We start from the raw sequence: 10,050 nt of genomic DNA, 5'->3' as shown, positions 1-10,050 counted from the left end.
ATGTGCCATCATACTAGGTAGAATCTAATTTGAGAAGTAAATCTTTCTGTCCACTCACCTGCTGGGCACCAGGGAAACCAAAAAAAATCAATCTCTTGACCGAATTAAACTTGCTTGCGTTTTTGTAATTTTTCTGGAATTCAGATGCTCTGATCTGTGAATGCGCCAAATCGTTTAGCATGGTATAAGAAAAAATGTGAGTAAGAGAAACCATCCTTCAACACTGAGTGAGAGATGATTTACATAGATAATCCCCTGTAGGGAAGGGACTACCACACACAATGAGAGGAATTAGAGGATCCTGCATTAGGTGCCTGCCTTGGCTGATAGATGGATCTTGACTCTAGACATGATTTTTCATCTCTTTTATCCTTATATGTAAACTAAGAGACATAGACTCACTGGATGAAATCTAGAATTGCTTTTAACTATATGACTGATTTAGGGGAGGGGAGGCGGAAAGACAGCCATGTTATACATGTAGTATAATTACAAATTCCATAATAAATATGGTCTCATTTTGTAAATAGAATTGTTACAAAATAACAGTTAATATCTTCCAAAATGCATAATCCTCACAGTAAAACAATAAATTAATAAAACAATTTATATATTAAATTGGTACTAAGTCTTCAAAAATTCAACTTTTAAACAAATTTGTTCTATTTTTATTTTTAGTTCACCTCATTTGTTTCTATGCTCATTTGGAAAACTCAAGTAACAGTCTTTTATTAACATTATGATTTATTCAGTTTTTCATCATGCAAGACAAACATATAATAAATAAGATATACATATGAACACAGATCTATTTGTGGATTCACACATCACTTTGAATAAGGTGATAAATCCTACCTGCATGCAAAGACACACTTTAGTCATTAATTTGGTTTAGGATCTTCATTTGCAAACAATAATAATAATTACATGGCTCCGATTTCAAATATGAGGTGTAAAAAACCTTGCTAGAACTTGAACTACTTCTTTTTATTTTCCCAAACACATCTAACCAACCTCATAACCTTAAAACTATTCATTATTTTTATCTTATCACAAAGTTCCTGTTGCAGGTTGAATTCCCAAGAAAGCACCCTGAGATTAGCATGAAGAAAGTTTACTAGCAAGTGCTGTTGAGATTAGCACCTGATGAAGGAAAGAAACAGAAGCAGGATTGAGAAGAAGAAGTTGAGCTGATGCAGTCTCAGCAAACACCTTAGCCAACCCCAGAGGGGCCTCTGAATCTGGGTTGATCGTTTCAGAGTTGTCCCAACTTGAGGTAAAATAGCTGGAGGAATAAATCCCAAAGGGAAACCTGGATGGCTCATCACAGCATCCACCACAGTTCCAAATGGAGCCAGCTCCAAGTATGCTAACAGCTAACCTTCCAGTTGGCTTGTTAGCAACCAATATTTGTTAAGTACATACCGTGTGCTAAGTACCATAGAGACCACCAAATTTTATATATATCCTTACTATCAAGAAATTTACGGTTTAGTTGAGGAGAGCAGCTCAAAATGCATTTTAAAACTACAGAATAAAATTTTAAGATAACAGGCAAAGACAATACCAGAAGAAATAAAGGTAATCAGACAATTTATCATTTTAAAATGTAAAGGAGAGAGAGATAACTTAATTCTATAAAGCTTGGAACAGTAAAACTTGAGTTGTGTCTTTAAGGTTAAACAATTGTAATGAGTAGGAGCAGGAGAAAAGCAAAGTAGCAGCAAAAGAAACAAGGACCAAGTGCAAGGCATCTAGAGGTCATCTTCGTAGAAATGACCATAACTTTTTGAAGAAAAGCATAACAGGACTGAGGGTGGGAGAAGAAAGGAAGTGCACAATGAGAAGTGGAGGCCACTCCTGAGTGGAGGCCACTCAGGTGGGTCCAAATGTTTTGGTAAGCATGAAGGTGGAGGCATTTGGCTCTTCCAGGACTGGCAACAGCAAGGACAGCTTTTGATTTCTCAGTTTCTGATCAGGGCAGAGGCAACCTGCTATGGGGCTCGCTGTGGCAGCAACTTGCCTAGCAGGCCAGTTCTGCAGTGTAAATTTTGGAAGCCAAGCCTAGAGACCATTCCTTCTGCATTTCCAATGATCTATGAGCATGTATCTCTTTCTGCTTAAATTAGCTAAAGCAAAGTCTGTTATCTGCAGTTAAGAACCCTAACAGATAACATTCACAATTGCATGAGAAGGCATTATTATCTTCATTTTATAGGTTTAAAATAAATCTATATATTTAACTATGAGGTTAAATAACTTGTCAAAGATGTTCTAGTGTGGCAGAGTCCAGACTTGAGGCTAGAACTATCTCACTCCCAAACCAATGCAATTTCTACAAGACTGTAACAGTTTCCCAAAGACAGAGACTGAATGACCCTCCATATTTATCATCTGAGCATGTGGATCTGCAAAATGAATAGTTTCCACAACGGGTCATCAAACATTACACTCGAACTCTGAACTGGAGAATGTAACACTATATATGAATTAGTCCAATGACAGAACACCACCAAAAAGTGAAAAGTTCTCTGAAATCTATGCCAGAGGCAAAAAAGGATGAGTTCTTGAAGCTAAGGGGCCAACCAAGCTCTGCCTAACCTTACTTTCTGTAACTGTTTACAAATTTAACAACCAAATTCAATAACAATCTCTATGGCCTCATAAATAAATTCAAGTCCACAACGTAAAGCAAGTTCCCATCCTTCAGCCCATGTTGTTCCATATATTGAATTTCATGATCTCATGAAGACTAAGTTCTTCCCCAGGCATCACTGAGGCTATTTAACCACCTCCTGCCTTAGCCCTTTCGACTTCAAGATCAGTTTTATTAGATGGACTCACTAGACAATGGCCAAGATTATACATTTCTAAGACCAATTATTCATGGTTAAAAGTATAATCTATGGCAGGATTAGAAAATAAGTGATACAGTATGCCCACTAGCCCCTCTTAAGCCCAAGGAAACATGATCACTACTGGACTTTGGCCTAGAATCATTCTCAAAACAGAGGCCCAGAGAGCCTCTGTCAATCAGTCGGAGTCAGTGCTTGAGTTAAAAACCAACCTTCAAACCCTGATCTATAGTCTTCACCTGGGTAAACTAGCAGGCTGATTCACGGCCAGTGAGTCTCATTGCAGCCATTTTGTACCTACCACAACTCGTTTTCTGAAAATCTGCCAGAGAATGACTTAGGCTCCAGGGAAAAGAGAGCTTACCCTGCGACCTCCACACTTCAAATCTGACTTCACACCAGTTTAAAACACTTTATGGAGCCCTTCCATTCATAGAGTGTTCGTCTGGATGTTTCTTTCCGTCCTCAATTCCATCTTGAGCCCAGCTGACAAATGCTGCATGGACTCTGAGCTGTCTCCGGAGAGGAACCCCGTACGTTTTAAGCAGCTTTGCTTTGTGACCTGACCTCCAGGCAGGCTGCATACTTCAGAGCACTGACAGCTCAGTCATGTCTTTTGTCCCAGGCACACAGATACAGCAGGGGAGGGAAAGTTCACATTGAACACTCACATTTCAAACGTAAATAAATGGCTCACACCAGAGGCCCAGTGCACTTAAGTTAGGAAGACAAAACCTCCCGAAGAAAAGAGGGACCCAAGGGGACTTTTCAGAGATCCCTGCAGGACCCTGTGGCTATGATGGCTGCACCTGGAGGGCTGGATGAGGCAGATCTACTACCAGCAGGAGGCCAGATAGGCTTCTCTGAGTAGGGCATGTGGACATTCCTGCTTTCTGTTCCTTCCTGACTTGCCCCCTAAAATATCTTTCTGATATATATTTTCCCTTACTAAGCCCAATTCCTTTCTTACTTTCTTTCTCTTTCCTTTAGCCCTTTTTTCTCTAATATGCTTTGTGCTTCTTATTCCTCCTGCCTTTTCTCATATTTCCTGGTTCTGCAGCTCTTACATTTATTCTACTTGGAACCCTTTTATTTTTCTCCCAGTTTTCCAAAGAACTTTCACAGCTGGTCCCATCTGTCTCTCCTAAATGATCCTGTTCCTCTTGAACTACATTTATTTCCTCTCTGATTCCACCTGCCCTTAGAAGGCTGAACCCTATAATACCACACCCTAAGTCCTATTAACAAATATAGGATTGGACCTGGGGGCAGTCAGGGGCCCTGAATTCTACCACTCTTTAAACACCAGTCACAGATAACAGATTCACTAATGTGAATTTCCTACAGTTATCTGAGTTTTTTTATTTTACATTTTGATATTTAACTCATTTTAAACTTTCATAATTTTATAATAGTGGTAATGCATGCTCACTGCAGAAAAATTGATATCAATAGATAGGTAGAAAGACAAAAATAAAAAGCCTTCTGCAATTTTGCCCTTCAGAGACTACTCCTGTGTTTCATGATTGTCTTGATGAACACTGTTTTAAAGATTCAAAGATGAATGAAAAAGACATTGTCCTTGCTCCTTCAGGGCCTACATCCAGTGGGGAAGAAAATTAAACAAGCAAATACAAGACAGCATATTTAGAAAAGAACAGGAATCCATGGGAGCGAGGGCAAATGAGTCACACTTTGCAAAAGCTTTCTGGAGAACATGTCATCCTGAAAAATGAGCAGAAATTGGCCAGGCACGAAATACAGAAAGGAAACAGCCCATGGTAAGTCCATAAAAGTAAAGTGATACTGGCACATTCAGAGAACCAAAGAGAGTTCAATATGGCTCAAAGTAAGGGCAATGGCAGTAAACAGGCCTGGAGAGGTTAGGAGAGGCCAGAAGGCACATGGCCTTCTAAGCCACAGGAAGATGTCTTCATAAAGGCAATGGGAACATTGAAGGTTATTAAGGAAGGGAATGACATGATCCGATTTACACTTTTAATAGAACTACAAGCCTAAAAGATAAAACTATACTATGCAATAGGTGCCACCCTTATACTCAGAACAGAAAGAAAAATAAAGAAAAGAAAAGAAAAGAAAAGAAAAGAAAGGGGAGGGAAGAAGGAAGGAAGGAAGGAAGGAAGGAAGGAAGGAAGGAAGGAAGGAAAGAAGGAAGGAAGGAAGGAAGGAGGGAGAGAGGGAAGGAAGGAAGGAAGGAAGAAAGAAAGACAGCAGAAGGAGGGAAGGAGAAGGGAAGGGAGGGGAAATCAGGAAACACTGGTAGTAAGTAGTGGGGCCAGGATATGACCTCAGACAGTCAGCTCTACTATAGCCTCTCTTATGATGTCTGTTACATTCTTTATTGAGTCCCAACCATTTTAGATGGTCAATCAGGAAACTCGGACATATATGTTTTGTATGTGACGTATCCATTTTCCTTATTATGATGGAATCATCCCTTTGCCTTGGACTTGAAGAGGGGTTGATTTCCCTGGTTGGGGAACTAGGAGAGCTAAGTGTGCTAAGTGTGAGGAAAGGTTTTTAAGGGACCCTCCACAAGCATTCTCCATACCCAGGATGGGAAATATCAGCATGAGATTATCCAGGTTGCTGTTTTGACTGTCTCAAAATATCAAATGACTATTTGACCTTATGCTTTCATTTCTTTGTGTAGCTCTTATCACAGTATGTTTTAAAACATTATTAATGTTGAAAGTTGGTCCAGATCCTAAAAGAGCTTATAATTTCCCAACTCTTAACTATGCCTTTTCTATTACTCACTGACACCAGGACAATTTGCTCATTAAAGCAATATAGTCAATATAATTGTCTGGACTTGAGTCTTAAAATTAGACAAGTATTTTTTAAGCTTTTTTTATGGCAACTCAGAAAAAGGGGTATATTTCTTTTTTTTTTTTTAACATTGTTGGGTAACCATTACCCAGTCATCCATTTTTCATTCCATGCATTTCCAGGACATTTTCCAGGGGAAACTGAAATGAAGTAGTAAGAGGAAGAAAAGTGTAATACATTGGACACAAAGAAAACTTCTAAAAGGAGTATATTTCATACTATGATCAACAAACATAAATATCTATAAATGAAAAAAGGATTTGAAGAAACAACAGTTACCACTATAGCATGTGACATTCCATTTTATTTTCCATTTCATTCAGTTCTATTCTATTTCTATTTATTCTATCATATTTTACTCTGAATTGATACAAGCACTTTGGGAAATTATTTTCCAGCATCTACTAAAGCTGAATATACTACATCCTATGACCCAGCAATTTCACTCTTAGGTACATACTCAAGAGAAATAAGTGCATGTGTCCACCACTGGGCTTTAGAATGTTTACAGAAGCAATATGAACAGAAGCAATGTTCATGAGGCCAAATACTGGAAACTATCCAAAGGCTCATCAACAGGAGAACAGATAAATAAATGTTGGTATGTTCACACAGTGGAGTGCTACAATTGTTTGCAATAATATGGATGAATCCCATGCATCATGTCAGACACAAAGGAGTTCATAGCGTATGATTCTATTTATATAAAGTTCAAAAGTAGCCAAAACTAATCTATCCTGTTAGAAGTCAGGCCAGTGAGTTATTTTTGTAGGGATAGTGATTTAAAGGAGCCATGAGGGGGCTTCTAGGGAAGTGGTGTTTCTTGATCTGGATGCTGGTTACAGGGATGTGTTCAGTTCATGAAAATGCATCAAATTGCATGTGCACTTTTCTGTATGTATGTTATACTTCAATAAAATGTTAAGAAAAAATATTGGTCACAAGCCACTAAGTTAGATTCTCCTACTTACTAATCACTTACAACCTGCAATTTAAAATATACTACATTAGATACTAAAAATACCAAAGGAAAACACACTCTGACATATCAAAATATTTTAATTTTATTTACAACAATAAGATGGAAAGCTCAAGGTCGTAATTTAGGAGCCACTAGATATTACCAACATTAAAAGAATCCAGAACAAAAAAAATGAAACAGCTAAAAACAAGTATATACTGTCCCTTCTTGTTTGATTTTTAATAACTTTACAGCTGCTTTCAATTCAATTTTTATTGAATCTTTCATTTTAATCTACACTTGTTGCCAATCACTTTGTTAAGAAATGCACAATTTTGAATATGCTTACCCAGCTTTTTCCATAGTATCCAAGCCACTGCTCTCTTCTCATTGGAATAGCCAGGAGCAGCTTACTGGTAAAGAAAATACCACCTAAAGTTCCCCTTTTTAAGCTGTGTTTTTAAAACTGGCCTTTCCCTTTAGAATCTGTTTTTCCCCTTGGGGCTTCCATCTATCACAGGTGTTCTCAAAATCTCCAACCTGCTCCAGCCCATGCTGGAGGTGAGAAGACATATGACCTAATCATGGTTAATTGCAATCAACATTCACACATTGATAAATGAGTACTGTGCTTGGTATTTTAAAGGGACCCAAATGTATTTCTAGTTATAATCATTATCTTTCTCAAGCAAAGTGTAGTTTGCAAGCCACATTGCATAGGATTTTTGTTTTTCAAACAGCAGATTGTTGCACACATATATAGGGCTTTTGGCTGACATCTTTATTCCGTGATTCCATGAGAGTTTTCTTCAATTTCTACAAAGTGGTCAGATCTCCAAGTGAAGGCAGTCCAGCTATCTTGGGAAAGTGTTTCCCACTTTAGCTGGCCTTTAAGTGTCAATCCACCACAGATGCCATTGTTTGGCTGGAGTCCTCCCCGGTGCACCACTGTGGAACAGATAAAGGTCTTTGGGGCTTTACGATCGCTTCTGAAACCTAGATTGCATCAGTTTCCAAGAATGTCTGACTTTGCCTGGCTGTCTGAAATATCTGCCCAAGTCCCCCTTCCTCTTCACGTCTGCCTAAACATAAGGGCAAGAGACATGTTGAGCAAGATGTGAAGCCAAGAGTCAGTGCAATGCTCTGAATGCAAACTCAGAATCAACAGTGAAAATGACATGAAACAAACTCAACCTGCTTTCTACAAAAGCAGAATTTAAAATTTCTGTCCTCTAAAAGTATATTTGAAAAATGAAATCTTTCCATATGGCTTTATTTTCTTCTGTATAAAAGAGTTAAACTAAATTCTGCTTTAAAAAAAATAGCTCTATGAACGTTCTGCTGACATATACACTAAAGTCATCTGGAAAAAATACAAGCTACTATAACGAATGCCAAGTGCCAAAAGTAGCCAGTCTCATTCTATTGAAACAAATAGATTGAAGGGGAAATGTATTTAGTTGACAGAGTGAATATAGAAAATTGATCTCTTATTTTCAAATATACTGTACCTGACATGAGGGTTGGGAAGTTCTGAAACATATTTTACACACGAAATTAACTTTAAACCTTCACATGAACCTATTTCAAAAGTGTGTTACAGCCAAGGATAAAATTATTCACACTGGACTAAGTGTTTACATTAGATATTCCTCTTTAATTCTCAAGAGAGAAAAAAGCCATCCTTCGGTGGAGAAGCACATTTTTACACAAAGTTTTGAATCTCAAATGGAGAAAATCAGCATATTCTATAAAGAGAACATTTAGCACCTAATGTTCAAAAGACTGTTTGACCCCTTCTTTATGAGTGCACAGTTGTATCAGAGCCCAGACACTTAAGATTATAGCAAACTTTTAATAGAACCACATTTCCTTTTGGAATACAATACAGTTGCAAACAAAAAAAAAAAGTCATATTTCCTCCAGTTATGTGCCAAATGGCTGTGTCCTCACTCCAGTAAGAGAGTCTAGCGGAATCCAGACACTACCAGAAAAGGGAGCAGGGATAGAAGGAAGGTAATCAAACCCTGCTCTTTCATTTACTATAGAACAAATCCAAAAAGAAAGAAAAGGAAAAGCATTTCTAAGACCAAAGGTCATATTTTCAAACATACAGGTTTGTTTCTTTTTTAACGTGTCATTGTCTTTCTTTTTGACTAAGAAACAGGGCCTTATTTTTGCCATGACACAGAAAGCATTTCACAGAGAACCCAAATTGCGCATGGTTTTTACAAAAACACTTCATGGGCTCATGAGAATAATCCTCACCCTCTCAGCTCTTTCAGATAGCAGACTAATTCCATTTCCTTCCATTTGCCACCAAATTCTACCTCTTTCCATTGCCACTATTTTTCTACCTTGTTTTGTCTCTCCCTTCAGTAAACTCAACACCCTGGTAATTCAATCTCCTGTTCGATGTCATGGTTGAATCAAATCGCTGTCACTCAAAATATAACCCTTGGCTTGAACTAGGGTATGGTTGAGTAATCAGGGAAAATATCCCCAAATCTGGAATTTCTGGGTTTTCAGCCACTGAGCGACTAAGTGGCTTCAGACTACATCTTTCCTCCACCTCATGAGAACAGGTCAAATCCTGTCTGTGCTGACTGGGAGTCGGTAGAGCCGAACACCTCAAGAGAGAACTCTACCTGCAACTGGGCTCTCCATGGGCTCCTTGGAAAATGGGGACAGCAGCACAGACCTCAGAAGATGGAGAAGGGAATTAGCAAATAATGGGAAAGCTTAACACAGTGTCACTTTCACACCAGGGTGGAAATCGTAAAAGACCAAAAGGGAACCCTGTTCAAAGATGTCTTTACTCATGCAGTATAAATAATCAGGTTTCCCAGAGAAAATCATTTCCATTCTCACCACTAGTTCTACTTAAACAAGTTTGAAGGCCAATAAAAACACAGTGCTGGTTTACAAAGGTTAGGAGAAATGTAGGAAGATGGTGGATCTTGCTTGAGTTCAAAAGTTTAAAGAGAAAATCCTAAGAATGGGAAATGACAAATCGTACTGATACTAATTTTTAAAAATAATTCAGGACATGAACCAGGACCATGCATATTATACAAATATCATTAGACAAAGAGTAGAAACCATTCTAAGGACAGGGGAAACACCTGGAGGAGTAGGCTTGCTCATGAATTGGAAGTTAACACATATATGAACACACAAAGATTACAGTCAACTAACCTGGGGGACATTTGCTGTGCACTGTGAGAGGAGTGTTGAAAGGAACCCAGAGGAGTCAAAACTGCTGCTGAAAAACCATCTGACAGGATCCAGAGCTGAGACACCCTGATCAGAGATCAGAGACCTTTGCCTCACAAACTCACTCCAAAGAGGACACGGAGCAAGCGGATAGCTCTTAACTAA

Source organism: Macaca fascicularis, chromosome 6 (assembly GCF_037993035.2).
Source record: "Macaca fascicularis isolate 582-1 chromosome 6, T2T-MFA8v1.1".
Taxonomy (NCBI): domain Eukaryota; kingdom Metazoa; phylum Chordata; class Mammalia; order Primates; family Cercopithecidae; genus Macaca; species Macaca fascicularis.
The sequence above is the reverse complement of the archived record's forward strand: the minus strand, read 5'-3'. Positions refer to the sequence as shown.